The sequence below is a fragment of the Musca domestica genome, unplaced genomic scaffold (genome assembly GCF_030504385.1).
Source record: "Musca domestica strain aabys unplaced genomic scaffold, Musca_domestica.polishedcontigs.V.1.1 6, whole genome shotgun sequence".
Lineage (NCBI taxonomy): Eukaryota > Metazoa > Arthropoda > Insecta > Diptera > Muscidae > Musca > Musca domestica.
In genome coordinates, this window is record NW_026712363.1 from 12,362,677 (window position 1) to 12,373,837 (window position 11,161).

Below are 11,161 nucleotides of genomic sequence, written 5' to 3' on the forward strand. Positions count from 1 at the left end.
AAAGATTTCGATGCTCGTTACGCCGGAAGTCAATGCACTGAGAACCGGCAAGTAAAGTGCATTAAAGAAATGATTGATACCTCCATGGCACCCGTGAGCTGATAAAATTGACATGTCTGTTATATATGTTCAGTGCATTGTGATTTTCTTCCAAAAATGTAGGTGCCATGTATTGGTTATCAAAGTTTATAGAAATATAGCGCGATATTGTGGGATTTTTTGTAATTAAGCTAAGTAAACACTTCAGATTTGGTCAGGCGTTGATATTGCAGTCTCACAATTAACACACACCTTTCTTAAAGCGCATTTGCGATTATAAACAATTTGATATAGGAAAACGTGAAATAAATCCTAATCGTGTAAAATTATTTTGACTAAATGGGTATCAGCTGAGTTTGATTGCAGATACATATATATAATTAAATACATAAATATTTATTAAAACAGAAAAACGTGCTAATAACGGGTTTCCATCAAAAATATTGTATGAGCTTTGCACAGTCCAAGTATAAAGATGTGGGTACATAAGCAACTTGAAATCTTCGCATGGCATATTTTGCGACGTATCATAAAGAGATGTCAGAGACGCTCTCGAATCCTGCCTTGGTTTTTTCCTTATAATTTGACATTAATTTGCCTAGATATGATACCAAGTTGCTTATGTACGCTCACCTTAAGGTCCCCCTTCCGAGCCAGCTGACTACCAAACGTAATGTCGATACTTAATGTTTATAATGTGTTCTATTCAGACCTCCGAAAATCTCACTTAAATTCGAGTAAAGAGTGAAATTAGCTTGAAATCGGGTGGAACAACTCCTGGGGGTAGAAAAAACAAAACGAGCAAAACTATATTTTTCATCACCTCGGGAGCACTGTCACTAAAAGCAAAAGTTTGAAGAGTAAACGCCTTAAAAAACTCCCACATTTTGAGGAATTCTGCTCGTGAACAAGTCTCGCTCCCGAGCGAATATGAGCAAATCTGTGCTATGGTTCTACCTTTTGTGGAAATTATTATCTATATGTATTTACGTTTTTTCTGTAGCCCCCATACAACTGACATTAATTTGCCTAGATATGATACCAAGTTGCTTATGTACGCTCACCTTAAGGTCCCCCTTCCGAGCCAGCTGACTACCAAACGTAATGTCGATACTTAATGTTTATAATGTGTTCTATTCAGACCTCCGAAAATCTCACTTAAATTCGAGTAAAGAGTGAAATTAGCTTGAAGTCGGGTGGAACAACTCCTGGGGGTAGGAAAAACAAAACGAGCAAAACTATATTTTTCATCACCTCGGGAGCACTGTCACTAAAAGCATAAGTTTGAAGAGTAAACGCCTTAAAAAACTCCCACATTTTGAGGAATTCTGCTCGTGAACAAGTCTCGCTCCCGAGCGAATATGAGCAAATCTGTGCTATGGTTCTACCTTTTGTGGAAATTATTATCTATATGTATTTACGTTTTTTCTGTAGCCCCCATACAACTGTACCCCCTGTTATTCAGTTTCCTGATTCACATTTTCTAACGTATCTCCTGAGAGAAAATTGCTTATGTAAGTCCATATCTTCGTATAACTCCCATATAACGATACCTCCTCATATTCCGTATTTTAATGATTTTAACTATATTATCCACCGGAATCGTTTCAAATTTCGTATTTGCAGTTCGTAACGGATACTACAGCCTGTGACAGAAAACTGCCTATGCAGGTCCAGGCCTTCGTATAGCCTCCATATAACTAACTATTGCTACCTACATACGGCATTTTTATGATTTTAACAGCATTTTTATACCCTAAGCCAAATGGCTGGAGAGGGTAATACGGCCAAAATATGCCTCATCGAAATAACGGTCTTACACCCTAGGTCTCTTTGGACCAAATCGATCTAGCGATGTCCGTCCGTCCGTCTGTCTGGATGGCTGGTGCGCACGATAAATTTCGAAGGTAGTATCCGAGTTGGTCCAAACTTGATGCATCGTAATATTATTATAAAACTTAGATCGAGTTCGGAGATGGGCATTATCGGTCCACTCCTTCTGGTTCGAAAAAAAAAAAAAAAAACAAGTAAAAAAGTATCGGTCGGTTTTGCTGATAGATGTATACCCTCAGCCAATGTTCGATTTTTTTTAAATATTTTGACCTCTTTTTTCAAACTTTTCAAACTCTTGACCCTCTATGGAGTGGGTTTGGAAATAATGGGTCAATATTGTCCATTTCGTATCGGCCCTAAATAAATATGATATAAATATGATATTCAAAATGTTTTGCGTTTGTGGGGGCGGTATCAGAAGGAGTGCACGGATATATTCCGTCTTCCTACCAGATCATGGGTTATAAAAATGGTAGGATGTGTGAAATTTGAAGACAATCGGACTCTTACATCACATTTTTTAAGAGTTATAATTATTCAAAATTTTGACCCAATATCGGACCAATATTGTGCACTTTGGCACGAGATCTAGAACTGACTCAAATATTAGGATTTGCAAAATTAGATTATTGCTTCCCTTTCTTTGCAAATTTCGAACATTTGTGGGGGAGGTACCAGAAGGAGTAGACCGACTTTGCCCATCTTAACACCAAACATTGGGTTACTATAAATATTGGGATGTGTGAAATTTGAAGACAATCGGACTCTTACATCACAATTTATAAGAGTTGTAATTATTCAAAATTTTTGACCATTTGTGGGGGAGGTACTTGTTGGAGTGGACCGATATTGTCCATTTTCAAATCTTAGTATATGCAAAGTTGGAGCAAAATCGCATTATCCTTTCTCCTTCTGTGCAAAAAATATATTGTTTGAAAAATTCGACATTTTGTGGGGGAGGTACCAGAAGGAGTGGACCGACTTTGCCCATCTTAACACCAGACTTTGGGTTAATATAAATATTGGGATGTGTGAAATTTGAAGACAATCGGACTCTTACATCGCATTTTATGAGAGTTGTAATTATTCAAAATTTTGACCCTTTGTGGGGAAGGTACTGATAGAGTGGACCGATATTCTCCATTTTCACATCTGACCTATTGCTGACGCAAATATTAGGATATGCAAAGTTGGAGCGAAATTGGATTATCCTTTCTCTTTCTGTGCAAAAAATATATTTTTTGAAAATTTCGACATTTTGTCGGGGAGGTACCAGAAGGAGTGGACCGATATTGCCCATCTCCGAACTCGATCTTAGTTTGACAAAAATATTACGATGTACCCAGTTTGGACCAAATCGGATACTCCAAATGTCCTGAAACGGATTTGGCCCAAAGATTTGGTAAAATTGTATATACCCTCTGTAGTCATATGGCTGAGGGTATAAAAAACATTTTACTGCACAGAAAGAGAAAGGATAATCCGATTTTGCTCCAACTTTGCAAATCCTAATATTAGCATCAGTGTTATGTCAGGTGCGAAAATGGACAATATCGGTCCACTCCATCAAGTACCTCTCTTACAAAGGGACAAAGATTTGATTCATTCTAACTTTTTTTAATGTAAAGTAAGAGCCCTATTGTCTTCAAATTGCACACATCACAATATTTATTAAGACAAGGTCTGGTGTGAAGATGGAATATATCGGTCCACTCCTTCTGGTACCTCCACCAAATCAAAATTTTTAATATCCATGAAGCTCATAAAACGCGCAATTAATATTCGATTCCATTCAGACTTGGTACATCACAACATTTCCATTAACATAAAATCTGTTATAAAGACGGTAGAGATCGGACCATTCCTTCTGGTACCTCCCCCACAAAGGGTCGAAGTTTTGAATAGCCAACACGATCATAAAATCCGAAATAAGCATTCGGTTCTCTTTATATATCACACATCCCATTATTTATACTAACACAAGATCTGTTGTGAAGATGGAACATATCGGTCCTCTTCTTCTGGTATCTCCCCCACAAAGGTCCAAAATTTTGAATATCCGTGAAGCTCATTAAACGTGAAATTAACATCCAATTCCATCAGACTAAGCACATCTCAATATTTTTATCAACACCAAATCTGAGCCCTCTCAAGTACTTCAACAACAAAGGGTCACAATTTTCAATCCTTTTACCTGTCATAACTTGCGAATCAAGTCAGCGATTTTTTACAACTTGCTATATCTAAATATTTCTCTCAACCAGAAACCTAAGATGAATACGGAATTTATGATTTTGCATAAAACCGGATATAAATGTTCGATTTTCTTGTAATTTTGCCCATACCAATATTTTTATCTGCATTAGATAAAGTATGATAATGGAATACTTCGGTCGGTAATTCGGTCATATTAAGTGAAGTAAGTAAACAACATAGACCAAACCTGGCACGTCGCAATGTTTATATTATATTTATTAAGGACCGATACGAAATGGACAATGTTGGCCCATTCCTTCGGATTCTACTCCAGAGAATAATCCTAACAGAAATCAAAATATATATAAATAATCGAACAATGGCTGGGCATACAACTGTCGGCAAACCCGACATTTATTTGAAAATTTCCAAATGTTTACCAAATGGTGGAAGGTATTGAAAGTTAGACCTGGCCGAACTTACTGCTTTTTTACTCGTTATTACTTTATTATGTCCATCATATAATGGTAATTGAATAATTATTTCGAAGTGCCCACTTAATAAATCCTCATTCGCGTAGCAGCTGATAACCACTTTTACTGCACCAAAGAAGTTGCGTATGGAACACTTGGGCATTTCCCCAAACATTTGCCATTCTCCAGCAGGCACTTGGTTATTTTTAATAAGCCCCGTGATTCAACCTTAGCCCACTGGCGAAATGGAAAATGATACATTTCAGTTTGAAATGTCGGTGTTTGTTGAGTTTTGGAAACATTGTGGAGACAAATACAATTGAATAATGCATTTTAACCTTTTTCCCATAATTTAAAAGAGAAAACAACTACCTGACTGTGAATCTCATTATGTGTTTATACAACATTTCAAATGAACACATCATTATTTCAGTCGCCAAGTTATTGACATTTCTTTTCAGGTATTGAAACGTTCTGCTCATAATGCATTTTAAAATCAGCCAATGTTTTTGTTATGTCAACACTGACTGACATATTGATTTTTGTAATGAATTTTTGGTCAGAGCAGGTTTTCAAAAGAAAGAATATTGTTATAAATTAATATATGGCAAGGGCAGGTTACTCTGTGAGAAAAAAATCTCTCATTACACATTATCTGAAACGCATTCATAATGATAATGACAGAATCTCTACACGATAATTGGAAAGAAGTACTTGCATAGCATTTTAACAGCATACACGAAATTCACATTTCGTATACGAGGGTTGTGTTTTTGGATTGTCAAGAGAGACACAGACTGCCGATTAAAAAACTCTTTGCGGTAAAATGAAGTCCTTGCAAGCGGTTAGAGTGATTTTCACAGACAGGTGAATGTGGCTAAATCGATATAGAATTGTGCGCTGAATCAGAGTGTATATGCTTTCGGTGGTCTAAAGTAGTATAAAACCAGTAAGGAAAAGTCAAAAGTCGGGCGGGGCCGACTATATGCTACCCTACACCACTATGCATATTTAGTATAGCTCCTGCAACAAAAGAATTTATTTGGAGTAGATCATACCCCCTATCAACATTTGTTTTAGAGCAGTTATAGTTTGGTTTCAGAGGTAAGGAATATATGGAAGGCATATCCAATTCTGAATCGATTTTCACTACATTTGACGGAGACATTTCAATTTTTTATATCAAATAACATTTCTGTAGAGTACATGATATCACTTCGAGAAGGATTATATTAAAAACAATTAAAAAAGCTGTAAATTCGACCTGAAATAAACAGTGAATAATGTAGCTAAAAGCATTAAAATACCGTATATAGGGAGGTACCGTTATATCGGTGCTATACGAAGACCTGAACCTGCGTAGACAATTTTCTGTCACAGGCTGTGGCATCCATTACGAACTTCAAACACTAAATTTGAAACAATTCCGGTGAATAATGTCGCTAAAATCATCAAAATACCGAATATCGGGAGGTACCGTTATATAGGGGCTATACGAAGACGTAGACCTGCACAGACAATTTTGTGTCTTAGGCTGTAGTTTTCATTACGAACTTCAAACACCAAATTTGAAACAATTCCGGTGAAAAATGTCGCAAAAATCACCAAAATACCGAAAAAAGGGAGGTACCAATATGTGGGGACCATACCAAAACGTGGATCTATATCACCCATTTTCAATACCAAAAGTCCTGTAGACATAATACACATTGCAGTAAAATTTTATCAACGTACTTCATTTCGTTCGGAAGCTAGAGGGATTTCTACAGACGAACATATGGATAGACGGATCAAGAATATATATACGTTATGGAGTTTAAAATGTATATTTCGATGTGTTAAAAACGGAATGACAAACTTAATATACCATCCATACCATGGTGGAGGGTATAAAAATGGAATGCTCTTTTCACTACTCTATTAGAATTCGTTCAAAACCTTCTCTGCGTGTTTTCTGAAAGAAAATAAATGCATAACGACCTGAGTCGCAACCAATGCACCTTCTCTATCAGAAATCATCAAGTTTTGTGCCCTCCTTCGTATAATTGTTTTAAGAATACATACAGATATGTATGTATGTGATCACACATGGGCGCAATTAGGGAATCAGTATAAAAGTGCCTATTCCACCCTTTAATGCTACCAACAGAATGCAATTTGAACGTAAACCCCGAACCACAAATGTTTCTTTTTCCTTTTACATTGCGTATTTTCTCGCATTTCTTTTGTTGTTTCATTCTGTTTGCTGTTTTATTGTCAGCATCAAATTCATTGGGAAAGATGTTGGAACATTTGGTGGTATTGTGGTGGTGGTGTGACGAGTTTTCTTTTAGTTCCAATTTTATATTTGTTTGAGTTACCTTTACAGATTTTGCGCGATCTCCCTGGAGAGAGTGAGAATTGAGATTAGATGTGTGTGCGTCAGTGATGGCAAAGTTGTACCATTTTCTGTATCTCGCAATTCCAGGACGAAATGTATCGTTTACGTTTTGTCACTGCACAATCAATTGGTAAAATTTACCGCAGCTGATCATCTGGATTAGTTGTCAAAATTGTTATTGTTAATGGAATCACAGCATGAAAGATAAGCAAATCGTAGACAAATTTTGGCCTTTAGTCTGATTGGTGTGACACATAAATTACGCATCTTTTTAAATTACGTATGTTAGGTGATAGTGTGTATAAACTAACCAATAAATAACCGACAAAACACCAACAAATCAAACATTCAAAATTTTTCTACAGTTACAGTCCATTCAAAAAACAAATTCGGCTGGACAGAACTTTGAAAACTGTCCACCATCTGGAACGAATTTGGAAATTTTTTAAAAAAAATAAAATCGGTTAAAAATTCTGTTAACAGAATTAACAGAAAGTTGTCATTATATTAGGGTCTATACGACGACGTGGCCCTGTATAGGCAACTTTTGTCATAAGCCACAAGAATACATTGCAATATTCAAATGCGAAACTTGAAAAAAATCGGTGCATAATTTAGCTAAAATCATCAAAATTCCGAATATAGGGAGGCACCATTATATGGGGGCTATACCAAAACATGGACCTGCACAGACAATTTTCTGTCATAGGCTGTAATATCCATTACCAACTTCAAATACCAAATTTGAAACATTTCTGGTGAATATATATTTAGAGGTGTTACAAACGGAATGACAAACTTAATATGCCCTCCATACTACGGTGGAGCATGGTAGAAATATAGAGGTAGCCGCATCGACACAGTTGAAATTTTTAGATGAAAAATTATTCAAATTTGCAAAATTTACAAAAAAAAATGGATATCGTATACGAAAACTTATAAAATCTACTAAAATCCAAGAGTTGATGCATCTACCTGTATTCTTCTACCGTGATGGTGAAAGGTATAAAAACTAGGTTAAGACACTGCTGCTGGGACAATGAACTGTCAAACCAATTTTAAAATTAAAAAGTTTGAATTAAAAATTATTTAAGTTTATAAAAATTGTTGAAAAATGCATATCGTAACAACTTCCGATTGGTGTTGTATATAAAAAAAAACTTATAAAAACCTATTTATATTAAAAAAAATCTAAATGTGATATATTGATGTTCAAAGCGTTGATGCATTCATAAAGTTTACTGAATTCATGTTGCCATATTTTATAATGATAATATGACAATAAAATAACAATCGTTTATTTTATATTGAAGAACTGAATTATAGATTTATATCACGAAATTAATTACAAAATTGTCTTGTTCTTTAAATAAAGATGCCACTAAGAAAAAAATGCAGTGACTACCAATTACTTTTACAAATAGCTTGCCATATCACAGTAAAATAATAATTTATTTTAACAGAAAGATGTAATAATGAAACCCCGATAATGTGAACTTTATCCTTTACTTTTCCTAAAGTATGGGATAACAAAATTGGACTATAAAGGAAATATAATAGCGAACCAAAGTGTGTCTCGTTACCCTAACAATTGAGTCGAATTGTCGTAGTCGTTTGACACGAAAGCTCTACAAAAGAGAGCGTTTCGAGAGAGAAAATTTGACAGTTCTTTTACCGAGAGTTTGCAAATTCTTGCCGGACAAATATCTTCTTGAAATCACTTGCAACTTTTCTCCTTTTTTGCGGTGATTTCTATTTGGTTAATCAATATTAATACATCTGTATTTTGCAAATCGCAAGCCTATTTATACGCACATTTTTAATTTTTACATGCTTTATTTCTTTTTATGGCGGACAAATTGACAAATCAGCTGATTGCTTCCAAGTTTTTTAAGGGATTTCGTCTGATTACCTTGTAACAGTTTTCTTACAAAAGAGAATAAAACTGCCTTATTCTCTAGACACTTTCCGCAGGAAATGCAACCAGACAAACCTATTGTCAACATTTGTCTCTTCACGCTTCGCTTCATTTTACTGGAATTTTGCTTAAAAAGATAATGTTCAGTCCATGGTAAAATTAAGAAGGTAGTCATATCAAATAAGCATATCCATCTCTGACTTTTCTGTAATTTACCTTGTCAAATTTCGCTGAATAAAAAGAGGTCCCCATTTCTTATTCCTGTGTATACAATGGATATTTGGTGCCAGATATCTTATAAAGCTCGGAAATACCTCTGCCAAATTTTATCAAGATCGGCTCAGATTTGAATAAAGCTCCCATATACAGGGTGGGATGAAAAAACTGCAACCAACTTCAGACTGCTGTCATTTCTAAGCCACTTGTCCGACAGCTGTTAAAATTATTCCAGTGATAGCTCATTTTTTGTTTAAAAGCTTACAAAACATTTTAGTGAGAATTTTCCAGAAAAAAGTTATTCGTGATGAAATTTAAGCGTGACAGAGTGATTTCTTTATATTTGGCTGGAAAACCACAAGATAACTCTAGCATTTAAATGTGAATAAATCTTTTGTGTCTCGTATCATCGCAAAATGATCGTCTTTACTTGCCAAAGAGGTCAACTGAAAATGTGCACCTTCGGTTGGCCACCAGAACTCAAGCGCCGGCCATGGTGATGGTGTGGGCCGACATAACAGCCGATGGTCGCTCTCCGCTCGAATTAATCGACAATGGCATAAGAATAAATGCCGAATATTATCGCGAAAATATTCGGCCAAAATGTTTTCGTGCCCAAGGCTTTAATAACATTTTGGCCGCAGATCTTGGACATTCTAACAGGACTCAGCACGCGTCACCCAAGAATGGTCACAAAATGAGGTTCCTCGCTTCATTGCAGCGCACAGTGGCCACCAAAATCTCAAGATACCAATCCGTTCGACTATTATATCAGGAGTATTTTGGAAAGCAAGGTTGGCACTAAAAAATACCAAAGTGTCGATCACCTCAAGCAAGCGCTTCGCCGAGAATGGGCCAAAATACCGTAGAGCAACATTCAGGCAGCGTGTGACAGTTTCATTGGCCGTTTGAAGGCCATAATGCGTGCCAAAGGTGACCAATTCGAAAAAATCTAAAATTATTCTAAAATTTGATGCTATTTCCGACATTATTTGCTTTCATTCAATAAAATTTAAAAAAATTTAAAAATTATGGTGTTTGACTTTGTTGTAGTTTTTTTTATCTCACCCTGTACATCTTCAACCGATTTCGGGTTAATTGTACACCAAATGGCCAATATCTGCCCAAAAGTTCTGAATCTTGGTACATCGGACCGAATTCTGTCTAGAAGAAAGTACATTAAATTTGGTGAAAATCGGCTCAGATATATCTATATCTCCCATATGTATGTTTCGTCCGATTTGGTGTTTAAATCCCTCACATTCGTAATATGCATTCGACAACAATGATATTTGGTACCCGATATCTTATAGAGTTCAGAAACATCATTGCCATATTCTATCAATATCGGCAAAGATTTGGATATAGCTCCCATGTACATGATTTATCCGATTTCAGTTTTATTGTGCAAATAATGGCTAATATTATCCCAAATGGAGTAAATTTCTGGACGTATGTACGTTTCCATTTTGTGGAACTCAGATCCCTTATATATTTTTTTTAATATAATCCTTCTCAAAGTGAAATCATGCACTCTATAGCAATGTTATTTGGTATAAAAGATTAAAATTTATTCGTCAAATTTTGTGAAACTGTAACTGAAACCAAACTGTAACTGCTTGAAAGCCAAATGATGATAGGTGGTAGATCTACTTCAAATAAATTGTTTGTTACGGGAGCTCTACTAAATATGCATAGTGGTGTAGGATATCATATAGTCGGCCCGCCCGAATTTTGACTTTTCCTTACTAGTTTAAATTGTGTAGCATATTTGTGTTTGACGTTGAATTGTTTGTCAAAAATTAACACGATGTAAAATTCTACATAATTAAACAGCATCCGAAAACAGAATCAACGTTGGAATTTTGTTTAGTGTCACCCGCTTACAAAAAACTATACAGGGCGAAACGGCAAGATCGATGATATGTGTTACAACATGATTTTTTTTCAGCGTCATCCTCATTCTATGTAACAACGTCCCAAGCGTTGGTTCTATTTTGGGATCTAGGCAAAGAAATTCGTTGTCTGCTGCTTTTTCTCAAAATTGTATTTTCTCAAGTCTTTTAAAAACTGTACACATTTAAAAATGCCATCACTGATAATGGG